Raw genomic sequence first — 14,687 nt, 5'->3', positions numbered from 1 at the left:
ATATGTTATAATTTTCAATAATGGACGTGAGAGACTATAATATCACCAGGAAATTAGCTCAAAGTGATTTTAAGTTAGTGAATCTGTTCCAAAGTATTCCCAATAATAAATAGAAAGGCATATGTGATCATATCCAAATGTAATCAAGGTTTGAAATAATTCTGTTTTTGTCAAATACTATATGTGTTCGGGATTCTTGCAGTCAATTTGCAATGTTCAAATGATTTATAACCCCGACCATCCGCTCAAGGAAAATCGGCCCACGGCTGAATGTAATTGGGGACCCCTGGTGTCGATGGTGGCAGGTTGGTTGAATGAATGTCATCGTAATCCAACAGCAGTGGTCAGTTGTAAAGGGTTTGCAATCAGCAGCACTTCAGAATAAGTAGGAGAATCAGCCCTAGAATTCCCTAATTCTGCCCAGCAGGTTTATTTATCCCCCCTATTCAATCAGGCGCAACCCAACAGGACAAAATAGCTTATTATCAAGAAGATGTCAAATCCACCAGGGGACTCTGCATTCCCCTTCACTTTCTGTGCCTGATGTAATTATGCATCAGAGGAGAAACCCTTTCCCTGACAGACTACTGTGACACAGTTTCAAAGAGGAATGCAGCTGTCATTCACTGACTACCTCTCATATGACCAGAGTCCACTGAATCCCCACCCATAAAATAAAATTCTCTCAGACTTTCCTCTTCCTTGTCTCTGCTTGTTTTATCCTCCTCTCCTTCCCTCCTTGTTTCATCCCCTTCTCCTCATGATAGCAGTGGTGGAGCCTCGGCCCTGGTTAGTACCCTTGTGATTTTAATCATAGGCAGTTCGCCGCGTTGTGATTGGCTCAGAGACGATGACTCACTCTCTAACAGGCTGGAGAAATGATGAGAAGAGGAGGGGAGGGGGGTAGAGGTGGGAGTAGCTTTCTATCAGCCTATCTCTCAGTGAGAGCCTGCTTGCCTAACTCTCATTAGCGCTCACAGAAAGTTCATAACACACATGCCATGCATGTGAAGGAAGCCAACACAACCTGAATGTGCTGATTTGTTGTAGTATTCTTCTCCCTTTACCTCTGAGCAGCCTTGGGGAGAGACACCACGCCTGGAGGAGAAATAAAGAGAGAAAGAGAGAGAATAACAGAGTGAGGGAGGGGGACTTGAGCTGGTGACAGAGCTTGCAGGCTCCAGTCGTGCCTCTCATCTGTCTACTGCTGCTGCTGCGTTGCAGTCAGAGTCAGAGCCAGGGGCTGAGCTGAGCTGGTGTTTTTCTCAGTGATCTACAGACAGACAGAGCAGTGAGCTGTAAGCTGTGAACAGTACTGTACCTCTGCCACACCACTGCCATGACAACACTGTGAGTGAAAAGAGAGAGTTCCTCCTGTCCACCACCTCTCTAAAGCTACAGCTGCGGAACCCTGCAGCCACAGACAGATAATTACAGAGGTGAGTCTGTCTGCTGCTTTTCTTTAAGTCTGTAGTCAGAGAGAGAAGGCGAGAGAGATTTAAATTTGCAGTAGTGAACTGTTTTGGCAATAAAACATATGTATCCACTGAATTGAGGGAGAGAACGAAAGAAAGAGGGAAATAATTGTATGGTGTGTTTTGGTTCACAGCTTAATGTGCTCGTAAAACTTCATGAATTGATCTTTGGTATTGTTTTCATTCGTCTTGGGTGAGAGAATGTGACGTCTTAGTTTCTTGGTGTGTTAGATGACTCAGAAAGATGTAACACTGAAGTGTTTATAATAAGACTGAACAGGTTTAATGTTGATGATATTACCAAAGCAAAGTGTGGAAAGTTTTATGAGTCTGATACCATTTTTAGGGTGTATCCATTATGAACTGCCACAGACAATGGGTGTGTGTGTGGATGCTATGTTTATGTTTATGTTTGTGTGTGTGTCTCTCTGTTTGTGTATCCTGTTTACTTTTTGAATGGCAAGTTATGTATCGAGCTATATCCCTCTTACAACCTGTGTGTGTGTGTGTGTGTGTGTGTGTGTGTGTGTGTGTGTGTGTGTGTGTGTGTGTGTGTGTGTGTGCGTGTGCGTGTGTGTGTGTGCATGTGCCCTTGTGTGTGCTCGTGCCTGTGCCTATGTTTGTGCGTTCCAGTGAGAGAGAAAGAAAGAGGCAGTGAGAAAGAGCGAGAGAGAGAGTGGGTGGATGAACACAGCAGCAGCAACATTACTGTTATCTGACTTAGCTCAGGAGTAATGAAACATGAAGACACAAGTGTATTTTCAGCTGTTCTGATTTAAACCACCGACCAGCTGACAGAATGCAAATATCCACATAGCTAGGCTACTGTACCTTACAGCTGTCCAGCCAGCCTGTCAATTGTATAACTCTATCTGTATAGCTGTCCCTCTGGTTCTCAGGGTGACTGTGGGTCTAGATCATCTCCTCTGTACTGTATGAAGGCTGATCCATCCCTATGGACTGAGCTGTGTGGGCAGGGGTGGAGCATGGAGAGCTGTACTGCAGTAATCTTGCCCGTGACACAGTTGATAACTGCCTCCTATTTCCGCTTTCTAAGCCATATAAATGGCTTTCTAAGCCAGCATGGGGAAAGGGTTCAGTGGTGATGTCTAATGTGTTAGTACTAACCACTTGTAGATGCTTCTGGCGGGTTTCTGCTGCAGATTTTTCTGTTAGGTACTGTCTATTGCTATTGGTAGGCTCTGACTGTTTTGGAGTTTGTTTTTAATAGACCATCAATTCAGTGTGAAATTCCTCCATTTTAGTGTGTTAAGACATCGATTGAGGCCATTTCTGTTTCTTACGTCAGTTACTGTAGAAGCATAGAGGAATAGACTGAGAGGAAATGGTGGAGAATGTTGTTTGCTTCATTCATGTAGAACAAGGACAACTGCAGATTTCAGAGAAAAGGCAGCTTCTGGATAATACGCTGGGAATGCCACAGCCTCTGCCACAGCCTCTGCCAAGCCTCTGCCACTCCTGTCTGTCTATCTGAGAGATGTTGAGAGATGCAGAGAGATGCGTAAGCTCCCTACTGACCCTTTCACATCCCTTTATCCCCCCTCCTTCCACCCCTCCATCTCTCTCCCACTGTAATTGAAGTGTCGTCTCTCCACTTTCACAGAATCGACCCCCCCCCCCCCCTCTTCCGACCCCCTCCGCTTCTCCCCCCAGCTCTGTCGCCACAGAAACGGCTGATTCTGGAAGGGTGGTGGGTGGAAAAAGACACAGAGATCCTGAATGCTCTGCCTCCTGCAGCATTGTACTGTAGTTATCTGCATCTGTAGTGCCTATTGGCCGTGGCTCGGATGGGTTAGTGAATGGTGCTGGCAACACCACAGTTGTGGGTTCAATTCCTGCTTGGGTCATTGTTGGTTATTGAATCTGTGTGCTCACTGTTCTGTGCTTTGAATGAAAGGGGCTGCTCAATGACCATGTTGTGGCTAATGTAACGCTGGAGGGTTACACACCTGACAGAGGATACTTTGTGTGTGTGTTCTCAGAGGTATCACTGAGCTGATTAATAATGTAATGTAGCATGACAAGACAGTTATTAATGGCTGTGGCTCGACCTTGCACTCCTGCAGTCGATTGTATGCCTAGTGAATGATGGAGAGATATGGATCGAGTTACAGGAGAGACCACAAACCAGATGTTGAGAAGCCATGCCATGCTAATGTGTTCATGATGTGATGTAATGGAACATGCTTGCCCCCTCAGATTGTAAAGGACCACACATGAACACCATGCCAATAAACACTGTAAGAGGCAGGTCTCTGGTAGGACCTACAGCACAGGCATGTCAATCAAACAGAATAATTTCACACATTTTTCTGAGTGTTCTGTGTTTGTTTTCTTCTTGTCAAGTTTTCCATTCCTACAGTACAATATACAAAAATATTATTAATTCTATGCAACCTTCACTGTGTGTTTTTGCCATATACAGTTGAAGTCGGAAGTTAACATACACTTAGGTTGGAGTCATTAAAACTCGTTTTTCAACCACTCCACAGTTGGTTAGGACATCTACTTGTGCATGACACAAGTAATTTTTCCAACAATTGTTTACAGACAGATTATTTCACTTATAGTTCACTGTATTACAATTCCAGTGGATCAGAAGTTTACATACACTAAGTTGACTGTGCCTTTAAACAGCATGGAAAATTCCAGAAAATGATGTCATGGCTTTAGAAGCATCTGATAGGCTAATTGACATCATTTGAGTCTATTGGAGGTGTACCTATGGATGTATTTCAAGGCCTACCTTCAAATTCAGTTCCTCTTTGCTTGACATCATGGGAAAATCAAAAGAAATCAGCCAAGACCTCAGAAAAAAAATTGTGTACTTCCACATGCCTGGTTCATCCTTGGGAGCAATTTCCAAACGCCTGAATGTCCCACGTTCATCTGTACAAACAACAGTACGCAAGTATAAACACCATGGGACCACGAAGCCATCATACTGCTCAAGAAGGAGGCGCATTCTGTCTCCTAGAGATGAACGTACTTTGGTGCTATGTGGATATATTCAAGCAACATCTCAAGACATCAGTCAGAAAGTTAAAGCTTGGTCGCAAATGGGTCTTCCATATAGATATTGATCCCAAGCATACTTCCAAAGTTGTGGCAAAATGGCTTAAGGACAACAAAGTCAAGATATTGGAGTGGCCATCACAACGCCCTGACCTCAATCTCATAGAACATTTGTGGGCAGAACTGAAAAAGCGCGTGCGAGCAAAGAGGCTTACAAACCTGATTCAGTTACACCAGCTCTGCCAGGAGGAATTGGCCAAAATTCACCCAACTTATTATGGGAAGCTTGTGGAAGGCTACCCAAACATTTTGACTCAAGTGAAACAATTTAAAGGCATTTCTACCAAATACTAATTAAGTGTATGTAAACTTTTGACCCACTGGGATTGTGATGAAAGAAATAAAAGCTGGTATAAGTCATTCTCTCTACTAATATTCTGACATTTCACTTTCTTAAAATAAAGTGGTGATCCTAACTGACCTAAGACATGGACTTTTTACTAGGATTAAATGTCAGGAATTGTGAAAAACTGAGTTTAAATGTACTTGGCTAAAGTATATGTAAACTTCTGAATTCAACTGTAGGTCCTTCAGATGTTTTTTAAAATCATTTTATTTCACAAGTCAGTTAAGAACAAATTCTTACCTAAGACAACAACTCATCATGGTAGCAACACAACATGACAAAAACATGGTAGTAGCACAAAACATTATTGGGCACAGACAACAACACAAAGAGCAAGAAGGTAGAGACAACAATACATCACGCAAAGCATCCAACTGTCCAGTTTGAGTACACTCAGAAAATAGGTGCTATCTAGAACCTAAAATTGTTATTTGGCTGTCTCCATAAGATAACTAATTGAAGAACCATTTTTGGTTCCAGGAACAACCTTATTGGGTTCCATGTAGAACCCTTCCCCCATAGGGTTCTACATGGAACCCAAAAGAGTTCTATCTGGTTCTCCTATTGGGAAGCCGAAGAACCCTTTTGGAACCATTTTTTCTAAGAACGTTTGAAATATATTGTGATATTGATTAATCACAATTTAAAAATGAACATCCATCAAACTCCAGGTGCAGGGTCCATGGAATAACAAGGATGCCAGCACACTGTCTCATACAGAACTAATATCTATGTGAGAGTGGGTATTCATCTTTTTATGAAGATGAATCACAGGGCATTAAAATCCACTCAGTTATCAGGCCTATGGTCCATGTCACACTGCTGCTAGTGTTGACAGTGACTCATCCCTATGGCTATAGGTCAGTATAAACCCTTTTTAAACTAACGTCACGAAAAAGGTCTCTGGAACAAGTTTGGGGCCCCATGGAAACCTCTGCTCACTGAAAGCTGTCACTGTCATAGAACCACAACACAGTTAGTCCCACACAGGACCCCATGAGACCGCCCTTAGTGAATGTCTGATTAAATTAGGACGCGAATTATGCTTAGGCAGGAAGTACTGTGGGAGATCCAGGTTCATCTAGGTTGTTTTTCTCCCTGGAAATTATATTTTGGATCTCCTCCTGCTGTGTGATGTATTACGTCATTGATCCCCCAATGTGTAATTTCCTTTTATATTCGTCCAGAAATATTATTAGTATACACTATGGGGACAGGAGTCTTTCTATTCAATAAGACTTCAGTATGAAAGGTTCAAAGCTTCGAGTCCTACTTTACATTACTTGGGTAAAAACATGTCTAATGGCTAAAGAAAACTAGTACAATGCATGTGTATGTTCTTACATATAGGCTGACACTCTTGCATGGGCATTTCCAGTTGCTATGGTGTAATGCCTACCCAAAGTTTAGTTGGGGCTATTCAATTCTATTTCTGTGATTCCGATAACAATAGGAATCGAAGAATAGAGAGGATGTGGGCTGCAGTGGTGCAGTCATTACCGTCAGCTGTGTGACGCAGAACCCGCCCCAGACTCCAGACTCACAGCATACTGCAGACACATCAAAAGTTACAGTCACAGCACTGAGCAGAGTCATCTGAGAGAATCGCTCAACACAGGTGGAGGAGGAAAACACAGGTGCCACTGCTTCATAATCCCTTTAAGGTGTTACGATAAGAAGAATATCCCATGATGAAGATGAGGATAGAATAAGAGGACATTGCTCCTGCGTAATGTTTTCCTCACATTCTCACTTTCTAAATTCTCTCTCTATTCATGTCATTAGAACAGCAGTGGAAGCAGATGTCTCTTACGACTATGCTGTTACCCCCATTGGAAGCCTTAGAGTGCAGAGCCATGTCCATGGTCTGAGGACACTTGCCCCTCCAGTGTAGCTGAGGGGATATGTGTGGAATTGTGGGCCTCAGGTGGAAATCAGCTGCTCTTTCCTTAAAGTACAACCCTTTTGAGCTCATTTGTTCAGTTATAGAAAGTGGGTGTGTGCAAGCATGTGTGTGTATGTGCCCTTCAGCTCATTCAGTGTGTTATGTGACTTCTGGTACACGCTCCTGCCGAGTAGTCAGCTGACTGTAGTGGCAGCTCCCTGTTGTGCACTAGCACGTCCTGTACCCATGGATACACTACATCCCCCAAGAGAGGAGAAGAGAGAGAGAGAGAGATGGGAGACAGTAGGAGGATGTCACAGTAGCACCTTCCTGAACAATCCCAACAGTCTTGATGTTCAGGTAAGACCCGATAGGACCTCATCTCTCTCTGTCTGCCCAGTTGGCTAGGGTTAGGGTTAGGGTGACACTGTCATTGTGGGGGGAAGCAAGTCTGACCAACCCAAACTGTAGCAGGCAAAATTGAAGATTTTCAGGGATGAGAACAAGTACGAAGAGAGAGTGTTTATGAAGAGGAAATGAGAGCAAGAGAGAGAGAGGGAGAGATTGATAAAGAGAGAACGAGTGGGAGGGAGTCAGTGTTTCCAAGGTACCCCACTGGTGATTAATGAGGGTGTGATAGAGGTTATTCTTGTTCCTCACCCCCCCCATCCTTCCATCCCTCTCCCTTTACTTTCTCCCTTAGTTTTCTCCTCCCTCTCTCTGCCAAAACAGCCCAGGCCTGGCAGAGGCGTTCCTCAAACAGGGTAATGCAGTGTGGAAGACTGATCCATCCTGACTGGGTAATTGATTGAAGTGAAACGAAGAGGGGGAGGACATTAGCTGCGACACTCTACACTCATGTAGAGGGATGCATCCCTCACTTAGCTGATCAGATTAATGATTATGGAGTGGGCTTCGGTTATTGACTTTGCATTCTCAACTATCCCCAGCTGGCATGTAGATTGATTTGCTCAATAAGTTTGGACCTTTCATTTTAATTGAATTGTTCTAATGATAAATTGGGCAGTTTTAAAATATTTGGTCTGAAGAATATTAATATGGCTGAGTTGTCGTGGGGTTTAAACTGTGTGATCTGTGGAAAGAACTACTGCTGCAAATCTTAACTTTACCGAATGGACTGGGGTCACTCTACCTTTAGTGGTTCAGTTAAGGTTTGGACCTGGGTAGTTCTTTATAGATGGCCCTTGTACTCTAGATCAGTGGTTCCCAACCTTTTCCAGTCTGGGGACCACCGAATCACTGTCAAAAGCTTTTGAGAACCAAAAAAATAAAATACCTTGCCGGTCAAATTTGTTACATATTAAATGCCTATTATTATTTTTAAACATTTGCATTGTGAAAAGTAATGTAAAATTCCTTAAAATAAATCATTCAAAACAATTGATTGATAAATTGCAGTACGCAGACCGTAGTTTGAAAACCCCTGCTGTAGATGATGCCCTATAAATTGCACCTTGAGGAGATAAAAAAAAATGTTGTATTATAGTATATGGATTACTAGTGGAGACCTGATCCAGACAGAGACATCATCTGAGCTCATTTTAAACCCATCTGTAGCCATGTGAGCCCGACTCTAACAGTGCATTCGGAAAGTATTCAGACCCCTTGACTTTTTTCACTTTCTGTTACGTTACAGCCTTATTCTAAAATTGATTAAATAGTTTATTTTTCCCCTTATCAATCTAAGCACAATACCCTATAATGACAAAGCAAAAACAGGTTTGATTTTGTATAATAAAAAATGAAAAAATATCCATTTACATAAGTTTTCAGACCGTTTACTCAGTACTTTGTTGAAGCAACTTTGGCAGCGATTACAGCCTCAAGTCTTCTTGGGTATGACGCCACAAGCTAGGCACAGCGGTATTTGCAGAGTTTCTCCCGTTTTTCTTTGCAGATCCTCTCAAACTATGTCAGGTTGGATGGGGAGTGTTGTTGCACAGCTATTTTCAGGTCTCTCCAGAGGTGTTCGATCAGGTTCAAGTCCGGGCTCTGGTTGGGCCACTCAAGGACATTCAGAGACTTGTCCCGAAGCCACTCCTGCGTTGTCTTGTCTGTGTGCTTAGGGTCGTTGTCTTGTTGGTATGTGAACCTTTGCCCCAGTCTGAGGTCCTGAGCGCTCTGGAGCAGGTTTTCTTCAAGGATCTCTCTGTACTTTGCTCTGTTAATCTTTCCCTCAATCCTGACTGGTCTCCCAGTCCCTGCCAGTGGAAAAACATCCCAACAGCATGACACTACCATCACCATGCTTGACCGTAAGAATGGTGCCATGTTTCCTCCAGATGAGACGCTTGGCATACAAGACAAAGAGTTCAATCTTGGTTTCATCAGACTAGATCATCTTGTTTCTCATGGTCTGAGAGTCCTTTAGGTGCCTTTTAGCAAACTCCAAGCGGGCTGTCATGTGCCTTTTACTGAGGAGTGGTTTCCATCTGGCCACTCTACCATAAAGGCCTGATTGATGGAGTGTTGCAGGTGCTCCCATCTCAACAGATGAACTCTGTAGCTCTGTCAGAGTGACCATTGGGTTCTTGGTCACCTCCCTGACCAAGGCCCTTCTCAGTTTGGCTTGGTGAACAGCTCTAGGAAGAGTCTTGGTGGTTCCAAAGTTCTTCCATTTAAGAATGTTGGAGGCCACTGTGTTCTTGGGGACCTTCATTGCTGCAGACATTTTTTGGTAACCTTCCTGTGCCTCGACACAATCCTGTCTCGGAGCTCTATGGACAATTCATTTGACCTCGTGGCTTGGTTTTTGCTCTGACATGCACTGTCAACTGTGACCTTATATAGACAGGTGTGTGCCTTTCCAAATAATGTCCAATCAATTGAATTGACCACAGGTGGACTCCAATCAAGTTGTAGAAATATCTCAAGGATGATCAATGGAAACAGGATTTGCCTGAGCTAAATTTTGAGTCTCATAGCAAAGGGTCTGAATTCTTATTTAAATAAGGTATTTCTGTTTTTTGTGGGAAAAGGGAAGGGGTCTGAATACTTTCCGAATGCACTGTAATTTTGAAGCAGAGTGACGTTTGGGGGGGAAGACAAATTTCTTTTGTCTGGGGCGAAATGTTGAATGCTGTGTCTTCAACGAGTTGTCATGAAAATCCCGCAGGCTTTGGTGGAGTGTCTGAGATGGCTGCCTCTGCCTTCAGCTCCCTGCTGTCTGCTGATGACTAATTCCCTCTCCACACACACTCGATATTAAAACGCTTAAATTGGCTTCAGCAAGCCCATTATTAACACACTCATTAGTACTGATTGAATGCTCAAGAGCCATCGTACCATCGTTTTACCACGCCTGCTCCAACATCCTCCTCGTCTATCTGTCTAGCAGATTCGTAATCTTCACACAGAGGTTCTGAGTCATTTTGGTCCTTCTGAGGTGCCATTGAGCTTAGTTTCAGGGTGTCTCGGTGCTAACCTCATAGCTCTGGCCAATTAGTCCCATCTGGACCTGCTCTTCCTGCCATCTGGTCCTCTTTTCGCTCTAAATGGCCAATCACCTCGTGAGTTCTGGTTTCAAAATGGCTCCGGTGTAACATTCCTGGCTAGAGGGAGGTGTGATGAAGGATGAATGAAAGGGCAACATAGAGCTTTACAGGGTAGATATAGTTATGGCTTTTCAATTGATGAAGTCCCTTTCACTTTATGCTACTACACACAATATGATTTTCCAATCTGTCACAGTATAAAGTGCTAACCATTTTAGGAGGGAGATTACTTAGAGAACGATACAGACTTCATGTTACCATTTGACATTTACATTTTAGTCCTTTAGCAGACGCTCTTATCCAGAGCATGCATACAAACCACAACATTTCATTTCATTTTTTTGGAACACTTCACGTATAGTTTCATGTTATCACATGTTGCTTTGCATGTTGTCACATATTGTCACATTAACTTCAATTAAGATCACATGTGATTACATGAAAACATGTGTTTTTGGAACACTTCACATGTGAAATTCATGTGGTTTTTCCATAAGCCTGATTCCTCAAATCAAAAGTTGCCTACCGCCAAACTCAGTTTGGAAAGGGAGACAGAAGAAGGGGTAAACCAAGCTAAGGTGGATATCATGTCGGTGTATGCCAGAGAGGATGGTGATAAAGGTGATTGGTGATGATGTGTGTGTGTGTAGGCCTACCTAACCAGGGGTACTGAGAGGAAATGCAGATCGTGATTCTGCTGCTGGTGCTGTACTGGTGGTGACGATGGTGATGGTTGTGATGTTGGTTTGGCCTCTACTGTCAATCAATCAATCACATGTATTTTATAAAGCCCTTTTTACATCAGCAGTTGTCACAAAGTGCTTACACAGATACCCAGCCTGACTGCTCTATGCAGATGAGTGTGAGGAGAGCAGCCTGTATGAGAACTATCTGTGTGGCTGCCATGGCCGAGGCCTGGGGGTCTCTCCACTGAGGGACAGAACTGAGACTACTGCATTACTATTGTCTCTCTGAAATACCATAACCCTATTCAACACCCATAGATTCAAACAGACATAGGCACACACATGGACAATAAAACAGACAAGCATGTATGCATGGCAGTGGAGGCTGCTGAGGGAAAACGGCTCATAATAATGGCTGGAACAGAGCGATTGGAATGGAATCAAACACTGTGTTTGATGTATTTAATACCATTCCACCTATTCCACTCCAGCCATTACCATGAGCAAGTCCTCCCCAATTAAGGTGCCACCAACCTCCTGTGATGCACGCACACACACACACACACACACACACACACACACTAGCCGAACTCATAAGGCTGGCCTCGGTGTCATAGTCTAACATTAATATTTACAACTGTGAATACTGAATGGAGTCAAGTGGATGGTGTACTGATTGTCAAAATGGAAGGGGATTTTTCTGCTCTGCAATGATTGACTGTGACATCCATGTAAATCACCACGGCTGTATGAAACTGACTACACTGTTAAGAGGCTGATTTACATAGAAAATTCTTACACACTCCCCAAATCCCAAATCTAAATTCTTCTTCTCCAGATGGCAGATCTGCATTTTAAATCCTTAGTTTTCTTGAGTTCTCTGTTTGGAATTCCTTTAGAGGCTAGATCCAGTCGACCAGAAAGATGTGGGTTTCTGCTAATGATTTCTCTTATCACCTAAATGGGTTTGATGAGATGAGGGAGCGCAGTGCAGCGAAGCTGCTAGCTATTACAACTTCTCTGTAAAAACCGCAAGCATGCACACACACACACACACACACACACACACACACTCACAGACACTCACACTCCAAAACAACAGAGCTGCTATGGTGCTGTACCACCTGCCTCTTATTAACCCCCTCATCAAGCATAATAATATCACTGCTAATCCAATTGTCTCAGCCCACAACCTTCCTACAGCATTCCTACAGCCTTACACAGCATTCCTACAGTCTTACCACAGCTTTCCTACAGCATTCCTACAGCATTCCTACAGTGTTCCTACAGGCTTCTTACAGGCTTCCTGCAGCCTTCACACTGCATTCATACAGCATTCATACAGTGTTCCCACAGCAGGAATGGGCTTGATTGGGTTTTCCCCTCTTACCCCGCATTCGGGAAGTCAAATGAAAAGTAAAGCACTCCTGGCTTACACATTCATTTATTTATCTCTTGCTATTTCGCCATGTTTCTTGATTTTTCTTTCTCCCTATTGCATCTCTCTCCCTCTCTATCTTCTGTGAGTGCAGAGGAAGTGGAGGTCAGAACGTGGTGAGCAGAACCCGGCTGGGTGTCTGGATCTGATTAGAAAAAGCACTTTCTGTGTGACTGTGTCTCCTGCTTACTTCATGGGAGGCTCTCTAACCGTTAATCAAACAGGGGGAACTACTGAAAGAGGCATCAAATCGCTCTCTCTTCCCTACTAGTTCTTGATTCGTATTTATTTTATTTTTCTCTCCCTCCCCACTAGCATCCCAAACCTCCCTTTCCTAAGTCTTCCTGGTTGTTTTGATCCACTGGCATAGGGCTGCTGTTTTGATTAGTTGATGAGGTGTGGTCAACCCGGTCATAGAGGGAATTGTAATGTGAGGAGTGCTGGGAGTTATTTTACCCCTGTAGTCCTCACTGCGACTGTCAGGTAAATTCATTTGAGGCTGTGGCTAATGATTTCCCCCCCAGCCCTGTAAGTGTGTGTGTGTGTGTGTGTGTGTGTGTGTGTGTGTGTGTGTGTTCACACAGTGTTAACTCATGCACCTCGTAGACTACTTACAAGCTCTGCTATAATGAAACTCCTTAATATGACATATACTGAGCTCATATGGTATATAGGCTTTTCCTAGTTGTTGTAAAACTACATTCATTGTTAAAAGACCAGAGACTCCTTATTAAGAAGCCAATCAGAGGTTATTGAACCTTAATCTCCGAAAGAGTGTGACTGAAGCACTATTGGACACTTTTAAACAATGTCCTCAAACAGTTGGTTGACTTGGTCATGCCTTTAATTGCTAAGGAAACAGGATTAAGCATGTACAATCACCAATGGTCTGTCCTTAGAATTACCAGATCCTGCTAGTACCACATTTGTCCTAGGTTATCTTGCAAGGGAATAGAAGGTTCAAGTATTCATCCCCTTTGGCGTTTTTCCTATTTTGTTGCATTACAACCTGTAATTTAAATGGATTTTTATCGGATTTCATGTAATGAACACACACAAAATAGTCCAAATTGGTAAAGTGAAATGAAAAAAAAATGTTGATTTAAAAAAATAAAAAATACAATAAAAATGAAAGTGGTGCGTGCATATGTTTTCACCCCCTTTGTTATGAAGCCCCTAAATAAGATCTCGTGCAACCAATTACCGTCACATAATTAGTTAAATAAAGTCCACCTGTGTTCAAACTAAGTGTCACATGATCTCAGTAAATATTCACCTGTTCTGAAAGGCCCCAGAGTCTGCAACCTCTAAGCAAGGGGCACCACCAAGCAAGCGGCACCATGAAGACCAAGAAGCTCTCCAAACAGGTCAGGGACAAAGTTGTGGAGAAGTACAGATCAGGGTTGAGTCATAATCTTTGAACATCCCACAGAGCACTGTTAAATCACTTTAAGCCGTACACTCCACAGAGCTGGGCTTTACGGAAGAGTGGCCAGAAAAAAAGCCATTGTTAAAGAAAGAAATAAGCATTCACATTTGGTGTTTGCCAAAAGGCATGTGAGAGACTCCCCAAACATATGGAAGAAGGTACTCTGGTCAGTTGAGACTAAAATTGTCCATCAAGGAAAACGCTATGTCTGGCGCAAACCAAACACCGCCCATCATCCCGAGAACAACATCCCACAGTGAAGCATGGTGGTGGCAGCATCATGCTTTGGGTATGTTTTTTCATCTGCAGGGACTGGGAAACTGGTCAGAATTGAAGGAATGATGGATGACGCTAAATACAGGGACATCTTAGAGGGAAGCCTGTTTCCGTCTTCCAGAGATTTAAGACTTGGACAGAGGTTCACCTTCCAGCAGGACAATGACCCTAAGCATACTGCTAAAGCAACACTTGAGTGGCTTAAGGGGAAACATTTAAATGTCTTGGAATGGCCTAGTCAAATCCCAGACCTCAATCCAATTGAGAATCTGTAGTATGACTTAAAGATTGCTGTACACCAGCGGAACCCATCCAACTTGGAAAAATGCCAAAGGGGGTGAATACTTTCGCAAGCCACTGTAAACACTTTAGTCTGAGACTGACATCATTGAAGTAATTTGTGGTAACAAGGGGCACGAGGAGCGTTGTACAAAACAAGGTCATCAAAGATTGGATCGTCTCTAACCAATCAGAGTATCAAAGCCAATGACACATTTTCAAACCTCTGTTTTACTCATGTGTGTTCTGGCTCTGGACCAAC

General features: G+C 43.2%; 1 protein-coding gene across 2 annotated transcripts in view; it reads left to right on the top strand.

The window, feature by feature from the left end:
• Positions 1-905: 905 nt before the first annotated feature.
• Positions 906-14,687, top strand: part of LOC110491132 (prickle-like protein 2) — a 66,230-nt gene continuing 52,448 nt past the window's right edge. For both annotated transcript variants that reach the window (XM_036947459.1, XM_036947457.1), the window contains exon 1: positions 906-1,439. The gene's annotated coding sequence lies outside the window, so the exon portion shown is untranslated. The remainder of the gene's footprint in view (positions 1,440-14,687) is intronic.

This window comes from Oncorhynchus mykiss, chromosome 16, assembly GCF_013265735.2.
Source record: "Oncorhynchus mykiss isolate Arlee chromosome 16, USDA_OmykA_1.1, whole genome shotgun sequence".
Classification (NCBI taxonomy): domain Eukaryota; kingdom Metazoa; phylum Chordata; class Actinopteri; order Salmoniformes; family Salmonidae; genus Oncorhynchus; species Oncorhynchus mykiss.
The sequence above is the reverse complement of the archived record's forward strand: the minus strand, read 5'-3'. Positions and strand labels throughout refer to the sequence as shown.